This window comes from Macaca fascicularis, chromosome 12 (genome assembly GCF_037993035.2).
Source record: "Macaca fascicularis isolate 582-1 chromosome 12, T2T-MFA8v1.1".
NCBI lineage: Eukaryota > Metazoa > Chordata > Mammalia > Primates > Cercopithecidae > Macaca > Macaca fascicularis.
Window position 1 is genome coordinate 57,596,118 of NC_088386.1, and position 17,849 is coordinate 57,613,966.

Sequence of the window (17,849 nt, forward strand, 5' to 3'; positions counted from 1 at the left end):
TCTGATCTGTATCATTCAACAGCTGCTCATTACCTGCACATCAAGTGCAAGTTCTTTAGCATGGCCTTTGAGGCCTCTCATGACCTCTGAAGCCTCATCTCTGACTTGCCCTTGTTTTCTCCCTTCTCCCAGCCCCACTCTCTCCTCCCTGTCCGTTCTCCATGCTCCAACCATACCCCGATGCCTCTCACCTCCCATACTGCTGCATTCCGCCAGCTTCTCACCACACTGTTCCCTCTCCATGAAATACTTTTCCACCACTCCTGCTCCCCCAGAAGCACTGATTCGTCCTTCAGATCCCAGCTTAGGCATTATTTCCTCCCAAATCTTCTTAGGTCCCCGAAAACGGGGTTGGTTGCTCATCATATGTTATCCCGTAGCACCTTGTTCGTGACTGTGTTATAGTTTTTATTGCTTGGCATCAAAATGGCCTGTTTATTTGGAGGAGACACTAAGTTCTGTAAGGGAAGGACAGTATTTGCCTCATTATTGAATCCCCCACCCCCGCTGCAATGCTCTGTACTTTACCTAGAATACGGTTTGCGCCCAAATATTTGTTCAATAAACAAACAAATATATAGAGAGAACCATGTCTGCTATCTAAGTGAGAACAACTGAGGCCCAAGTGTGCTGTAAACTTTTTTTCAGGGAAGTGTCCAATCAGCCTCATTTCTGCTTAGACTAGGGTCTGTAAATCTCTGATAACATTTTTGAGGGCTGCTCTCTCAGGCTTCACAACCAGACAAATGCTTTTAATGTATGCAACTTTCTCTTATGCAAAATCAGAGTGAAATGCACATGAATCGATATAAGGATTATCTGCATTTTGTGGACATGGGTGGTCCAGACACCCACAAGGAGATAAATAAATGTTTGAGGTGGGTCCTTCAATGATTTTTACAACGGATGCCAATTTGGCAAGCTTGACTGGGCCCTACCAGTGTGAGGAACCATGATTTTGGTATGATGTTGGGGAATTTGTGGCTTCCATCTGCTGGTTATCTCACAAAATGTAGAGCTGAGAAAAATCACATACTGATTAAATCATAGAATCCCACACTTGGAAGGGACTTCATGAGATGATCTGGGCCCGCCTCCTGAAGGTCAATGCATAAATCATCTTGTGCAGATGGCTGTTTATACTATTTTTAAAGCTCTTTAGGGATGGAGATTACACAGCTTCCCTTGGTAGTCTGATCTTCATGGTCAAGAACTTCCTTTTTTAAAAGCCCAGCTCCTCACTGCAGTTTGGCTCATTTCCTCTTTTTTTCAGCTCTCTGTGAACATGGAGAACACATGACCAATCTTTCCTGCTAATTACCTCTGGCCCACACCTGTACTCTTGCAATTAATTATTAGGATTTGTGCTATTTTCCCCCTCCCAAGCTACACAGTTGCAATTCCTTAATTTTTTCACAAGACTTATTTTTTCCTCCTCAATTACTTTTGTAATTTATACTTTTTCTCCTTAGAGTCTGTCCCATAGCTCATTATATAAAACTAGTAATACCAGCTCTCCTCAAGTCCTAATCAGCTGTAAATAAACAGCAAAGCTTGCGTCTTACTTACTCTAGTATCATATTTGCTGTTTAGATCACAGCACTTCCTTTTTGTTTGTGGTGTAGATTAGGTTCCACAATAAACCTCGAGCCTTTTACTGTCAAACTGCTACTTTCTACATGCCATATCTGCGTCATTTGCCTTTGTTTTCTTGATAGACTGAGTAATGCTTCCCCACCCCAAAGATGTCTGTGTCCTGGTCCCCAGGACTGTGAATATGTTACCTTGCCTGCCAAAAGGGACTTCGCAGATGTGAGTAAGGACCTTGAGATGGGGAGAGTATCCGGAATTATTCAGGTGGGCCCAGTGTAATCACAGGGGTCCTTATCAAGTGGAGGCCAGGAGGATCTGAGTAGGAGAGAAAAGATGGCGGCAGAGATGAGCGTGATGGGCTTTGAGGATGGAGGATGGTGACACAAGCCAAGCAATGCAGCTGCAGGAGCTGGAAAAGGCAAGGAAATGGACTTTCCCCTGGAACTTCCATGGAGAAGCATGGCCCTGACTTGCCCACACCTTGATCGCGGCCCATTGAAACCTGTTTGGGTTTCTGATTTGCGAAGCTGTAAAGCAATACATTCGTGTTGTCTTAAGCAGCTAAGTTTGTGGTGATTTGTTAAAACAGCAATAAGAAACATACAATTAACTAACGTAATGATCTGTGCTTGTCTTGAACTTCATGGTCTTATTCAACAGAGCATTTTTTGATTTATAGAGGTTTTCTTGATACTGTGTTCTCATCATCCAAAACCACATCAAAATGAGTGGGTATTTACTAGACTATTGATAACCTGAACTTCTTATCAACTGTTTTAAAGTAATTTATGTACTAGATGATTCCATTTATTGAACAGGTTCTATGTACCACGTATTTGAGCTTGGAATGTGCTATCTCACTTAAGCGTGACAACAAAACCACGAGGCAGAGATTATTATCCGAGCCCCGTTCTCCTGGGGCGTGGAGCGGTGCAGCAGAGCAGCTAGTTGCTGACGAGCTGATGGTCAAGCTCCAGTCTGTTGATTTTAAAGTCTATCTTCTCTCTACCATGATGACCTGCCACTGTGCTGTGCTCACTTTCTCTAGTGGAGTGTAAAATTGTGAAGAATCTGAAGCGTTGAATTTTCAAGGAAGATGTGTTACTATATGTAATTTTCTTGGGGGAAAAAAAACTGGTTTCCTAGAAACGCTATGTAATTATTCCAGATGTCAGATTGAAATGATTTCAAACACCAAAACCAAAATTATAATTGTTGAAAAGTGAGAGGGATCACTCAAAAACATTAGTGGGGAAAGCAAAAGCTCTCTCTGTCTTGGCAGGAATCTATACTTTCCCTGGGGAAATATCATTTCTAAGGAGCAAAACTTCTGAATTAGTTTTCAGCAAAGTATGCTTTAAATCTTCTGTCCTATGAAAGTTTCTGACATCGTGTTATTCTTCAGTTGAATTTTGTTGCCTACATAATTTGACATGTGAGACAAGGAGGGATGCTATTTTGCTTCCATGATCCTCTTCCTTTTCTCAGTTCTCTCTGTTTGGGAGCGAGGAGAGTGCAACTTTATTTTTAATACTAACCTTTTCCAACGACGCTTTCCATGTGGTCTGCTGAGGCTGGGAGCATATATACATTTGTTTTCAAGTCATCTTATTTTAAACTGACCAGCAAATATTTAATCAGCCAACAACCTCCCCTTGGTTCTGCTAATTATCCCTCTCCCTCTCCCTTTTTACTGACCAATTAGTACATTTTCTTAATATCATAGTAAACACTATGCAGATACAGCTTCAATTTCGGCCTCTCTTCCAACCACACTGCTGCACCTATGTCCCTGATACATAAATCTGACAGCTTCCCTCCCTCTTGTACCTCCTGGCAAATCTTAAAAGACCACAATGATCTATACTGTTATCTGCATCCCTTACTTCCTTGTCTCTTCTTACTGTACTGTAATTCACTCTGCCCCATGATTCCTTTGTGAGACCATGAAACTTGTCTCACAAAAACTTGGGTTCTTGTGGGTGGCAGTGGGAGTAGATGTCAACTTGGTATCTTTTATGTGTCCCAAGCTAAACCTCTTGTTTCCCCTTCAGCTTCTAAAACTCACTCTTTGACCTGTTTTTACCTTTCAGTGAATGACACAATTTTGAAGTCAAGCCAGAAATCTAGGATGTAACCCTATACTGCTTTCTTTTATCTATGTCATCTTCATTACCTTAAAAGAAGTGATTCTAGGTCAGGCACAGGGGCTTATACCTGTAATCCCAGCACTTTGGGAGGCTGAGATGGGAGGATCGCTTGAGCCCAGGAGTTCAAGAACAGCCTGTGCAACATAGTGAGACCTCGTCTCTACATTAAATAGAAAAATTAGCTGGGCATGGTGGCATGCACCCATATTCCCAGCTACTTGGGAGACTGAGGTTGGGGATGGCTTGAGCCTGGGAGGTGGAGGTTGCAGTGAGCCAAGATTGTGCCATTGTACTCCAGCCTGGGCAACAGCAGAGCGAGACCCTGTCTCAAAAAAAAAAAAAAAGTAATTTCACTTACCTCCTTCTGCTCACTCTTGGTTTTTTAATTCAACCCTTCATCTTTAAAAAAAAATTAGTTTTGTGGGTACATTATAGGTGTGTATATTTATGGGGTACATGAGATATTTTGAAACACATTAGGATAAATGAGATATCTGTCACCTCATTTATCCTTTGAACTGCAAGCAATTCAATTATACTCTTCTGGCTATTTTTAAATGTGCAGTTAAATTATTTTTGACTATAGTAACTCTGTTTCACTCTCAATTACTAGGCCTTATTCATTCTTTCTATTTTTTTTGGTACCCATTAACCCACTTCCCCTCTCTTTCCTCCACTGCCCTTCCCAGCCTCTGATAACCTTCCTTTTACTCTCTATCTCCATAAGTTCAATTGTTTCAATTTTTAGCACACAAAAATAAGTGAGAACATGTGAAGTTTGTCTTTCTGTGCCTGGTTCATTTCTCTTAACATAATGACCTCCAGTTCTATCCATATTGTTGCAAATGACAGGATCTCATTCGTTTTTACAGGTGAGTAGTACTCTGTGTATATGTACCACATTTCCTTTATCCATTCATCTGTTGATGGACGCTTAGGTTGCTTCCAAATCTTGGCTATTATGAACAATGCTGCATTAAATATGGGAGTGCAGAATCTCTTTGATATACTCATTTCCTTTCTTTTGAGTATGTACCCATCAGTGGGATTGCTGGATCATATGGTAGCTCTATTTTTAGTTTTTTGAGGAACCTCCAAACTGTTCTCCATAGTGCTTGTACTAATTTACATTTCCACCACCAGTGTACAAGGGTCTCTTTTCTCTATATCCTCTCTAGCATTTGTTATTGCCTGTCTTTTGGTTAAAAGCCATTTTAACTGGGGTGAAATGATATCTCTTTGTAGTTTTGATCTGCATTTCTCTGATGATCAGTGATGTTGGGCACCTTTTCATACACCTGTTTGCCATTTTCGTGTCTTCTTTTGAGAAATGTCTATTCAGATCTTTTGCCTGTTTAAAAATCAGATTACTAGACTTTTTTACTAGATAATTGTTTGGGCTTCTCATATATTTTGGTTATTAATCCCTTGTCAGATGGGATTAATATTTACAAATATCTTCTCCTATTCTGTGGGTTATCGCTAAACCTTGTTGATTGTTTCCTTTGCTGTGAAGAAGCTTTTTAACTCGATGTGATCTCATTTGTCCATTTTTGCTTTGGTTGCCTGTGCTTGTGGAGTATTACTCAGAAAATCATTGCCCAGACCAATGTTTTGAAGAGTTTCCCCAATGTTTTCTTTTAGTATTTTCATAGTTTCTGGTCTTAGATTTAAGTTCTTAATGCATTTTGATTTCGTTTTTGTACTTGGTGGGATATAGACATCTAGTTTCATTCTTTTGCATACAGATGTACAGTTTTCCCAGCACCATTTATTGAAAAGACTATCTTTTCCCAAATGTATGTTCTTGGCACCCTTGCTAAAAATGAGTTCACTGTAGATGTTTGGATTTGTTTCTGGATTCTCTTTTCTGTTCCACTGGTTTATGTGTCTATTTTTAAGCCAATACCATGCTGTTTTGGTTACTACAGCTCTGTAGTATAATTTGAAGTCAGATAACATGATTTTTCCAGTTTTGCTCTTTTTGCTTATTATAGCTTTGGCTATTCTGGGTCTTTTGCAGTTCCATATAAATTTTAGATTTTTTTCTATTTCTGTGAAGGATGTCTTTGGTATTTTGAGAGATTACATTGAATTTGTAGATTGGTTTGGGTAGTATGGAAATTTTAACAATATTTATTCTTCCAATCCATAAACATGGAATATCTTTCCACTTTTTGGTGTCCTCTTCAATAGTCTTTATCATTTTTCAGCTAAATTACTGAAACACTCCCCAAACTGCTACTTTCCTTTAATTTTTAAGTTTTGTTGTTATTATTGTTGTTGCTGTTGTTGTTTTTATGAAACCAATGGGAACTTCTTAGGTGGAGGTGACTAGATATATATGTTCAAAGCAAAAGGCACCTATGCTATTAAGATGGCCAAAGGAAGAATTTTATTACTACACTTATTATTATTATTTTGAGATGGAGTTTCACTCTTGTTGCCCAGGCTGGAGTGCAATGGTGTGATCTTGGCTCACTGCAACCTCTGCCCCCAGGTTCAAGCAATTCTCCTGCTTCAGCCTTCTGAGTAGCTGGGATTACAGGCGCCCGCCACAATGCCCAGCTAATGTTTTGTATTTTTAGTAGAGACAGGGTTTCATCATGTTGGCCAGGCTGGTCTCGAACTTTCAACCTCAGGTGATCCACCCGCCTCGGCCTCCCAAAGTGCTAGGATTACAGGTGTGAGCCACTGCGTCCAGCCAAGAATTTTATTTTTAATGGTCAGAGAAATTGAAATGAGACTGAAGACATGGAAATGTAGGGGACAGCTTTGAAACATATGTGGACTAGTGGGCTCCTAAACACTCACCTCTCAGAATATTATGCTATAATTGAACACTGGTAGATAAAATGTAGTCTATGTGAGCATATATTATTCCATGAATGCTTGTGGTGGTGAGAAGAGCTGAGTTTTTAGAATTGTAACTGGAATCACCAGCTATGGCTTCAAAATAATGAGTTATTATTACTCAATATTATCATTATTTTGTCTTCATGGGTATTTTATTACTAACTTGGAACATGATAGCTTTTTTACTTTTTCTCTTTATTTTTATTTCATTTGTAATTTATTATGATACACTTATGACACTCAAAAATATATAAAGAATTATTAAGCCAGGCACGGTGCTCATGCCTGTAATCCCAGCACTTTGGGAGGTCAAAGCAGGCAGGTCACTTGAGGTCAGGAGTTCAAGACCAGCCTGGACAACATGGTGAAATCTCATCTCTGCGAAAAAATAGAAAAATTAGCTGGGCATGGTGGTGCATGCCTGTAGTCGCAGTTACCAGGGAGGCTGAGGTGGGAGAATCGCTTGAACCTCGGAGGTGGAGGTTGCAGTGAGCTGAGACCATGCCACTGTATTCCAGCCTGGGCATCAGAGTACCAGAGTGAGACCCTCTCTCAAAAAATTAAATAAATAAAGATAAAGAATGATTAAGTGAACACCCATTTACTTACCACCAACCTTAAAATATAAAATTCCAAATACAGTAATGATTGGAGCACCTGTGCCCAGTGCCCCCTTCTCCCCTGCACTCCCCCGATTCTGAAATTTGACTTCTTTCTCCTTCTCATGTATATTTACTTTTAATGCCCCTATTTACAAGGGCTCTCACTTACCTAATGTAGGATCTCAGCTACTCTACCCATCCGTTGAAAGCAGAAACTTAGGCCTAATTCTTGTTTAATCACTTTTTTTTTTAAATCCTTGGGTGTGTTGGCACTGAGCTTGCCTACTGAGGAGAGGCAGTTGTGCACATCTCTTCCCAAATCCACGTTCAGTTTGAGATCACCATGGTGGGAGTAGTTACATCATGGAAATTGACAAATACTACAAATCAGGGATCTTCCTTGACCCTCCCAGGAGAAAGGTCTTACCTGCACAGTACTGCCCACTGCTCGTCTTCCACATCCAATTAGTTCTGTTGGTTATCTCCCTGATTGTATTTCAATTCTGCCCATTGATCTCAAATCTATTGCTACATCCTTGGCCAAACCATTATTAGCTTTTTCTTTTTTGTTTTTCTTAAATTAAGAAGTTTCAAATACAGACAAAAATAGAGAGGATAGCATAATAAACTCCTGTACATCCATTACCCAACTTCAATAATTACCAACATTTTGCCAGTATTGTTTTATTTATTCTCCACTCCCTGCTTTTTTTTTGTTACTAGAGGGAAAGGAGCTGGAGTAATTGAAAAAAATTTCTATATTATTTCGCTCAAATTCTTAATATTCATCTCTAAATTAAGTCTATATCAGGAGATTATTACTCATTAAGAAATTAATGATTATTCCATAATATTATTTAACACCCAAATTATTTTCAAATTTCCCAAATTTTAACACAGTGCCTTTCTACAGCCTTTGTTTGCTATATTTTTACCGTCTCTTGTTTCTGTAACAGATTCTTTCCTTTTTTCTTTTTTTTACAATTATTTGATAAACTCAATAATGTGTCCTGTAGAGTATTACACATTTTGCATTTAGTTCACAGCTTCCTCGATATTCTTTATTAACTGATATTTAGATTAAGAGTTTCCATTAGATTCAAGTTTAAGTCTTTAGGCAGCACTAGCTCAGGGTGGTGTGTTCTATCACATCACATCGTAATTAGTAGGTTCACATATGGCTAGCTTGATCCATGCACTACCCAGTTCCACATCAGTTTTTCACCTAATAGTTTTAGTATCTTCTCATGATCTGGATTCAGTTTTTTTTTTTTTTTTTTTGAGATTGCAAAATGGTATTTATGGTATTTTTCTAATTCTATAATTTTATTTTCTATTTTTTAGCTGCATTTCTATACAAAAATCTTTCTCTCGCCAACTTTTTAGTTACTCTGAATAATAACTGGTGCAGAAAAAGTATAACAAATTCCTCTCTCTTTTCCTATATCTATAATTTTTTAGAGTAATGAGTTGGTATCTCAGCAATCATTAATGGTAATAAATAGTTTTTAAAAGAGCTTTTATAGGCCAGTCATGGTGGCTCACGCCTGTAATCCCAGCATGTTGGGAGGCCCAGGTGGGTGGATCACCTGAGCTCAGGAGTTCCAAAGCCTGACCAATGTGGCGAAACCCCATCTCCATTAAAAATACAAAAATTAGCTGGGGGTGGTGGTGGGTGCCTGTAAACCCAGCTACTCAGGAGGCTGAGGCAGGAGAATCACTTGAACTCAGGAGGCGATGGTTGCAGTGAGCCAAGATCGCACCATTGCACTCGAGCCTGGGCGACAAGAGTGAAACTTCGTCTCAATAAATAAATAAATAAATACAAATATAAAAGTTTTTATAGAAAAAAATTAAACCTGAAGAAAAGTTGAAAGAATAGTATAATGAACATTTATATGCTATTCACATTCCAGGTATACCAATTAGTAGCATTGTCACATTAATACCTCTTCCTCCATTGGCCTTTGAGTGCTTCCATGTTTTCTGGCACCACAAGATATTCCAAACTCACCTTGCACTTTACATATCTTGGAGGATTCAAGCATTTCTTTAAGGAGCCTTGGATTTTTTAGAGGGTTTTGAAACCAGAATTAGTGTGTGTGTATTCGTGTGTACGTGTGTATACACATATGTACATATACACTTACATATTTATTCATACACACACATCTACAGACATATATTCATGTATATGTATGTACACAAATACACATATATTCATGAATATACATTTATATTAATATCACCAATTCAAATCCACATAGCACTTACTCTCACCTTTTTTATTCCATGTATGTTTCTCTCTTCTCCCTTCCTAACAAACTCAATATATTTACTCATTTGTTCTCTCATCCACCACACATGAAGGAGGAGTTTCAGAATTAGTGTATCAATAACACTAGTAAAAACCAAACCTATCTTTATGAACTGATACTCATCCTTTTTTTTTTTAATGGTTACATAGTTCCCCATTTTGTGAACATACCTTGATTCATTCAATTAGTATCCTATGGATGGCAATTTTGATGGTTTCTCAGTTTTCACAATGAATGATCAATACCCACAAAGAATAACCTTGTGCATATGTAGTTTTGAATGTTTGGATGTGCATCTTTAGGGTGAATTTCTAGAACTGAGGCTGCTAGGTAGTTTTGGCAGACACAGTCCAATTCCCCTCCCTGAGCAATGATTACATTTTGCATGGTAGTCTTCACTGTTTGGAAGGCTCTGTGTACTCACAGACTTGTCAACAGAAAGTATTGTTAGGTTTTCGAATTAGAAATACTATCTCATTGTAGTTTTATTTCATTTTATTTATATAGGGTTTGCGTATTTAAATTTATTTATTAAGGCATAGTTTAGTTATCGATTGTGAAATGCACAGGTCTTAAGCATTAATTTTGTTGCCTTTTGATAAATGTATGGGGTTGCCCAGGTTATCCACACCCCAATCAAGAAATAGAACATTTCCATCACTCCAGAAAACTCTTTTATTCTCATTTCTACTCAGTTCCACACTTCCTTCTCCCAGAGGCAACCATTAAACTATTCTACCACCATTGCTTAGTCTGTCCTGTTCTTAAACTTTATATGTACAATCTTTTCTACCCATTCTTCTATTGATGGACATTTGGGTTGTTTCTAATTTTTTGGCTGTTATGAAGGCCACTGAGAACATTCTTATTCAAATCATTTAATGACTATGTATTCCTCAATTTTGTTGATGTAACTTGATTTATTCAACCAGTATCTATCTTACAGATGGCAATTTAGGATGTTTATATATTTCTATTTGTTTATATATACAAGATAGGTGTATGTTTAACTGTATAAGAAATTGTCAATTTTCCTAAGCAGTTGTCCAATTTTATACCATCACCAGGAGTATATGACACTTCCAGTTATTCTACATTCTTGACACCATTTAGTCTGGTGCCTTATGCAGATTTGATATAAGTATATAATGCATTAATTCTGTTTACTGACACTTTAATGAGGAATAGGTGTTGATTTTTGTCAGAGGTCTATGCAGTACGTGTGAAGTTCATGATAAAAATTTCTGTTTAGATCTCTTAATATGATAGATTACATTAATAGATTTTCTAATATTGAGATACCCTTGACAATTTTAGAATACATTACATTTGGTCATAGTGGATTATTAAAAATTTTAATATGCTATTAAATTCTTTTTTTCTGAATTTTAAAAGATTTAAAAATCAATATTCATAAGTGAAATTAATCCATTTTTCTTTATCAAGTTTAGGCATCAATGTTATACTCATTTTATAAAAAGAGTTACGACATTTTTTTTGTTCTGGCCTCTGGAACAATTTATATAGCATAATTATCCATCCTTCATGAGTTCGGTAGAGGTTACATGGGAAACCATCTGGACCTAGTGCCTATTTATGAGATAGCTCTTTGGTTCTTTTCTCCATTTCTTCTATGTAAATAGGTTTACTTTTCACTTTCCACTGGTATCAATTTTTTTTTTTTTTTTTTGAGACAGTCTCGCTCTGTTCCCCAGGCTGGAGTGCAGTGGCGCGATCTCGGCTCACTGCAAGCTCCGCCTCCCAGGTTCATGCCATTCTGCCTCAGCTTCCCGAGTAGCTGGGACTACAGGCACCTGCCACCACGACCGGCTAATTTTTTTGTATTTTTTTAAGTAGAGACGGGGTTTCACCATGTTAGCCAGGATGGTCTCGATCTCCTGACCTTGTGATCCGCCCGTCTCGGCCTCCCAAAGTGCTGGGATTACAGGCTTGAGCCACCGCGCCCGGCCCCAAAGTTCAATTTTCAAAAATTACATTTTGTAAAATATTTTACCTATTTCTTCCAGATTTTCAAGTACATTTGTTCAACATTTTTAATAGTCCATTTGTTTTGATTTTTTCTGTTTCAATGGTTGTTTCTCAATTCATTTTATTTTAAGTATTGTTGGTTTCTTTTTTCCTTGCTTAGGTTGACTAGTAATTTTCTCTTTTATTGTTTCTCTTCAGAGAATTATCTTGATTTATTAGCACTATTGTTTTTGTTTTGTTTTCAACCTATTTTTTTACTTTTATTATTTCCTTCTGAGAGTTTTAAAAATCATAAATAGGTTTTGAATTTCAACAAATCTGTTTACTTCACTTATTAAGACAATCATATAATTTTATCATTTCTATTTCCGTTAATTACATCAATTGCTTTGCAAATTACAAATCAGCCCAGAATTTCTGGAATATACCTTGTTTGTCTTTACTGTATTATTTCTTTTATATATTGCTGGATTTGATTCTTTGATGTTTATATAGGATTTTTCATTTATTCTCATGAGTTAGATTGGTCTGTTGTTTTTCTTTCTTGTAAAATCTGTCAGATTTTTGTATTAAGGTTATCCTGGTTTTATAAGCTGAGAAGTATTCCCTTTCTTCCTCCCTTGCCTTGAAGAGTTTATGTAATATTGGTATTTTTTTTTCCAAAATGTTTAGAAGAATTCACCTGGAAAGCCATCTGGCCTTGGAGCTCTTTTTGCAGAGATATTTTTTAAATAACAGATACTATTTCCATAATAGGTAGAGGACTATTAAAATTTTTCTATTTTTTAATCTGTTTCAGTAACATTGTTAAAATAATTTTTTCATTTCATCTAACTGTCAAATTTATCAGGCATATGATTGGTATGTAATATATTTTTATTGCCCTTTTATTGTCCATAAGATTTTTAGAGATGCCACCTTTATTACGTAGTGACATTTTTCTTCTTTTTTTTTTCTTTACTAGTCTTGCTAGGAACTTATTAATTTTGTTAATCTATTCAAAGAACTAACTTACAGTTTTTTATTTTTATGATAGATTTTCCCTACTTTATTTTCTCCTCTTTTTTTTATTTTCTTTGTTTTACTTTCTGAGATTTTCTGTCCCTTTATTTTCCAAACTTTTGAGATAGAAGTTTTGCTATTGATTTTCAAAATTTTTTCTTTCTTACCATTGCATGTAAAGCAATACTTTTCCCTTAAAAATTGCATTAGTTGCATTTCAAGTTTGAATTTTATTGCATCTTCATTAGCAGACAGTACAGAAGTATTTTTTAACATTTTCTTTATGAGTTCTTCTTTGACCCATGGGTTATTTAGAAGTGATTGTCTAATTTTAAGCAGTTGCGAATTTTAAGATATCTTGTTATTGATTTCTAGCTTAATCCCATGGTGGTTAGAGAGCATAGTCTGAGTGATTTCAGTCTTTGAAATTCGTTGAAATTTTAAAATCCAGCATAAAGTCAATCTTGGTAAACATTATTTGTGCACATTGAAAAAAATGTTTGTTTTGTTGTTATTGGGTATGATATTTATAAATATTGTTTACCTTGTTGATTGTGTTATTGAATCTTACAGACTTTTCTGTTTTCTCTGTCAGCTATTAAACAAGTTGTTTAAGTCTTCCACTATAATTACAGATTCGTCAGCTTTAAACAATTCAGCCATTTTAAACCTCATCTATTTTTAAAACTATGTTATTTGTTGCATAAATATTTAGAATGATTATTTATTACTGGTGAATTGATTCTTCTATCATTTTTAAATTCTCCTCTTTATCTGTAGAATGCTAGTTTTTAAAAAGTCTACTTTCTGATATTAATATATCCACATACACTTTCTTGTGTTAGTATTTGCATGCTATAAATTTTAAAAACTTTTTATTTTAATGAATTGATTTTAATAAAAATCCTTTTATGTTTTTGTATATATATAATATATTTCTTTTAATTGTTGGTTGAATGTTTGTACTCAGTTGATGACCTTTGTCTTCAATTTGAGTATTTAATCCTCTTATATTTAGTTTACAACAAAGTATGTTTAGTTTTATTGTATTTTGGATTATATCTGCCACCTTGCTCTGGTTTCTGTTTGAACTGCAGTTGATTCTCATTATTTACAGACACCATATTTGCAAACTCACCTACTCTCTAAAATTTATTTGTAACCCCCAATCAATACTCAGAGCACTTTCATGTTTACTCACAGGCATGTACACAGTGGTGAAAACTTAAGTCCCTCCATGCACACAATCCCAGCTGAATTAGAAAAAAGGTGACACTCTGCCTTATTGTTTCAGCTCTCAGGCAATAAACAAGTGTCCTTTGAGCAGTCAGTTCAGTACCACTTTTTCACATTTTTGTACTTTCTTTGGTGATTTCTGTGTTTAAAAATGGCTCCTGGCTGGTTGCTGTGGCTTTCGCCTGTAATCCCAGCACTTTGGAAGGTTGAGGCAGGCAGATCTCTTGAATCCAGGAGTTTGAGACGAGCCAGGGCAACATGGCGAAATACAAAAACTACACAAGTTAGCTGGGCATGGTAGTGCACACCTGTAGTCCCAGCTACTTGAGAGGCTAGGGTGGGAGGATTGCTTGGGCCCAGAAAGTTAAGGCTGCAGTGAGCCATGATTATGCCACTGCACTCCAGCCTGGGTAACAGAGCAAGACCCTGTCTCAAGAAAAAAAATAAAAAGGCTCCCAAATGTAGTGCTGAAGTGCCGTCTAGTGTCTGTAACTGCAAGAAGGAACTGAATTTGTGGATTCATAAAATGACTGCTAATTTATAAAATCATAATGGACAGCACTGCTGTAAGGTTGAAAGCTAAAGAATTGTGTAGTCACATTACCCAACGTCAAGAAAATGTTAAATCCTTTTTTTTTTTTTTTTTTTTTTGAGACGGAGTCTCACTCTGTTGCCCAGGCTGGAGTGCAGTGGCACAATCTCGGCTTACTGCAAGCTCCATCTCCTGGATTCACTCCATTCTTCTGCCTCAGCCTCCCAAGTAGCTGGGACTACAAGCGCCCGCCACCGCGCCTGGCTAATTTTTTGTATTCTTAGTAGAGACGGAGTTTCACCGTGTTAACCAGGATGGTCTGGATCTCCTGACCTCGTGATCCGCCCGCCTTGGCCTCCCAAAGTGCTGGGATTACAGGCGTGAGCGACGGCGCCCGGCGTTAAATGCTTTTTAGGTAGTCCTGGCTTGTATATTTCAAAAGGTGATACAGCATGAAAAGTGTTAAACTTGCAGGTGAATGAGGGAGCTTCTGCATATCAGGAGGCTGCAGAAGAATTTTTAAAATACCTGTTAAGTGTTACATGGGGAAAGATTATGTGGAAAAGCAGATTTTCTTTTCTTTTCTTTTTTTAGCGAAAAATCTCTAATTCTTTATTTGAAACAATGCAATCAAAAGAATAAAAACACTCAGATTCTAGAACATAAAAGCAAAAAACTTGCAAAATTTGCAATAGAGAAAGTAAAAGCGTGACAAACCAGCAAATACTGTATACTCAGTCTCAGCAGAAAGGGAATAATTGCAATTTAAAACTCTTGAGTATGCCTAATTTGACCTGTCAAATAATATTATTTTTTTCATGTGATTATGAGAAATAATCCAAGGATGCTGACCAACAGCCTGCAATGAGCAGGTCACCCCACAGCACAAAAACTATGTAGCAAAAATGTTAACACTGGGGAGGTTGAGAGGCTATTCTGTCCAGAATATGTCCAACCTCAACGCGTATGTGATTCAACTGGGGATCTTGTTCAAATGTAGATTCTGATATGGGGCTTCTAGGATGGGTCCAGACGTTCTGCATTTTGTAACTTGTTTCCCTGTGGATATTGATGTATCTGACCTGCTGTGTGGTCCACTCTTTGAGGATCAAGGCTGTGGTCTCATATTAAACTCACATGGAAATACTTTGAGGACATCTCCAGCAAGAATCCTATGACATTTTATATTCAAAAATATATTTTGAATATTTTTGAATGTATCTACCTCCTCATTTTCTATTAACAAAATATTATATGTTCATTCAACTTGATTCATTTACTCCTTCATGCTCATTATTTAATCTGCCTATAATTAAGGATATAAAATGCTGTAAAAGTTTTATGCTGAATATTCTTCAATAATTTGTTTTCTTTTGTTTTGTTTTGTTTTTTGAGACAGAGTTTCTCTCCTGTCACCCAGGCTGGAGGAGTTCAATGGGGTGATCTCAGCTCACTGCAACCTCCGCCTCCCAGGTTCAAGCGATGCTCCTGCCTCAGTCTCCGGAGTAGCTGGGATTACAGGTGCCCACCATCACGCCCAGCTAATTTTTGTATTTTCAGTAGAGACAGTGTTTCACCATGTTGGCCAGGCTGTTCTTGAACTCCTGACCTCAAATGATCCACCCACCTCCACCTCCTAAAGTGCTGGGATTACAGGCATGAGCCACCACGCCCCGCCTCTTCAATAATTCTTTGTTGGATGGTTTACTTTTATTCCATTCTGAGGGAGTCCAAGGTTCCGGAAACCTGCTTGAACTTAAATCAGGCCAACACATCCCCACACTACAAACATGACAGTAAAGTGAGCCCTGGGTATTTCAACTCTGACTGTGGAAATATGCCCTTTAATTTTAATTGTCTGTATAATATTTATTCTTTCCCTTGTTCTTACAATAGAATCCTGAATTTTCTATGGGATCCAATATATCCAGCTGAGAGACATTTCCCAGCCTCCCTTGTAGCCAGGATGGGTCATGGGACACATTTTTGGCCAACAGGACATAATTGAAAATCTGTTGGGTATTTTTTGGGAGTGTTTTGCTTTCTGTAAATTGGTACATCACCATCCTGATTATCAATTCTCCTTGCCTACATTTCTTCTCTTTTTTGTCTTTATCTTCTTCCTCTTTCTCCTTCTTCTCCTTCTCCTTTTCCTTTTGTGTCTTCCGTGGAAAGTAGATAAGAGCTGAAGATGGAGCAGCCACATTTCAATCTGGAGCTACCATGGGAGGAAAGCCGTTTGTTAGAGATGGCAGAGCAGAAAGAAAAAGACCACAATCTATCCCTGACATGTTTACCTTTGATCTTCTTGCCTCTGGGCTTCTGATTTTGCGAAACATATAACCCTTTTATCAGTTTAGTCTCTGTGGCTAGATTTATATTACACACAGTCAAACATAACACCTAACTGATATATTTCACTTAATTTCTACACTTGAATGACTCCTCACTCACTTCCTTAGCTTCCTTTTTCAATGACATCCCTTCGTTTGCCTCTTGAACTTCAGGACAGACTTATCTTTTCTATTTTTGACCCTTGGCACTCTTTTGGGCTTGACTCACACTCACTATCTTATGGTCTCCCTTCCATTTACCTCTACTACATGCCAGTTTTCTTTGTGGACTACCTCCTCTCCTTTGTGTGAGTCTTTTTCTGAAGGATGATGCCTCACTGCGTGTGTCCTGAGGTGTTCTCAAGATTTTGACTTTGGTTTCATGAAAACACACACATACACACATGCATGCATGCATACACGCACACAGAGGTATATATTCAGTTTCCAAATCAAATTTTAGTTATAAATGGGACATCTTAGGTCACCTGTGGATAATTGGTGTAGGGGTGGTAAATATAACACTTTGCATAAAAGAAAACATAGTGAACATCTGAAAGTTGCCTTGAGCTCCTTCAGTGAGAACTGTGAAAAATACTATACTTTGATCTTACCAATTGAATACTTTAACAATCAACATAGCCATCTTCTACCTAAAAAATAAGAAAATGAACAAACAAAAACCCTATGTGTGAATATGCTTTTGTAGCCTGTGAGCCTCCCTCATTGAGGTGTTTTGGAGAAAGATATGATGGTTTGGGTTCTGGAGAAGCTGACAGACATAATTTTGACACATACAATGGTAACTTCTGCCCTGATCTGCTCCATGACCACCATTTTAGGATGAATACTTCAGGATGCTATTTTTACTGAAACCTCATTGTAAGGCAAAAAATCAGTTATAATCGAAGACTTCTTTAAGAAATGATGGTGATTGGACAATTTTAACTTTATATTTTCACATGAGGAACTTAGTTCCAGAGAGTTTATGTGACTTGCTCAGGATCCTACAGCTAGCAGTAGCCTTAATTAGACAATTCTGGTCTTAAGATTTCTATCCATTTCGGGAAAAGCTCATCACTATGTCAACAAATAAGAGTGATCATTACAGGTATTAGTTCAAATTCACTACTGCTGATCAAAATATATAAGTAATTTGTAAACGTTAGAATCTTATTGGTGGGTAAGTCTACTCTGTGGGAGCACTATAGAGATAGAGAAAGAGAGTTGGCAATGCT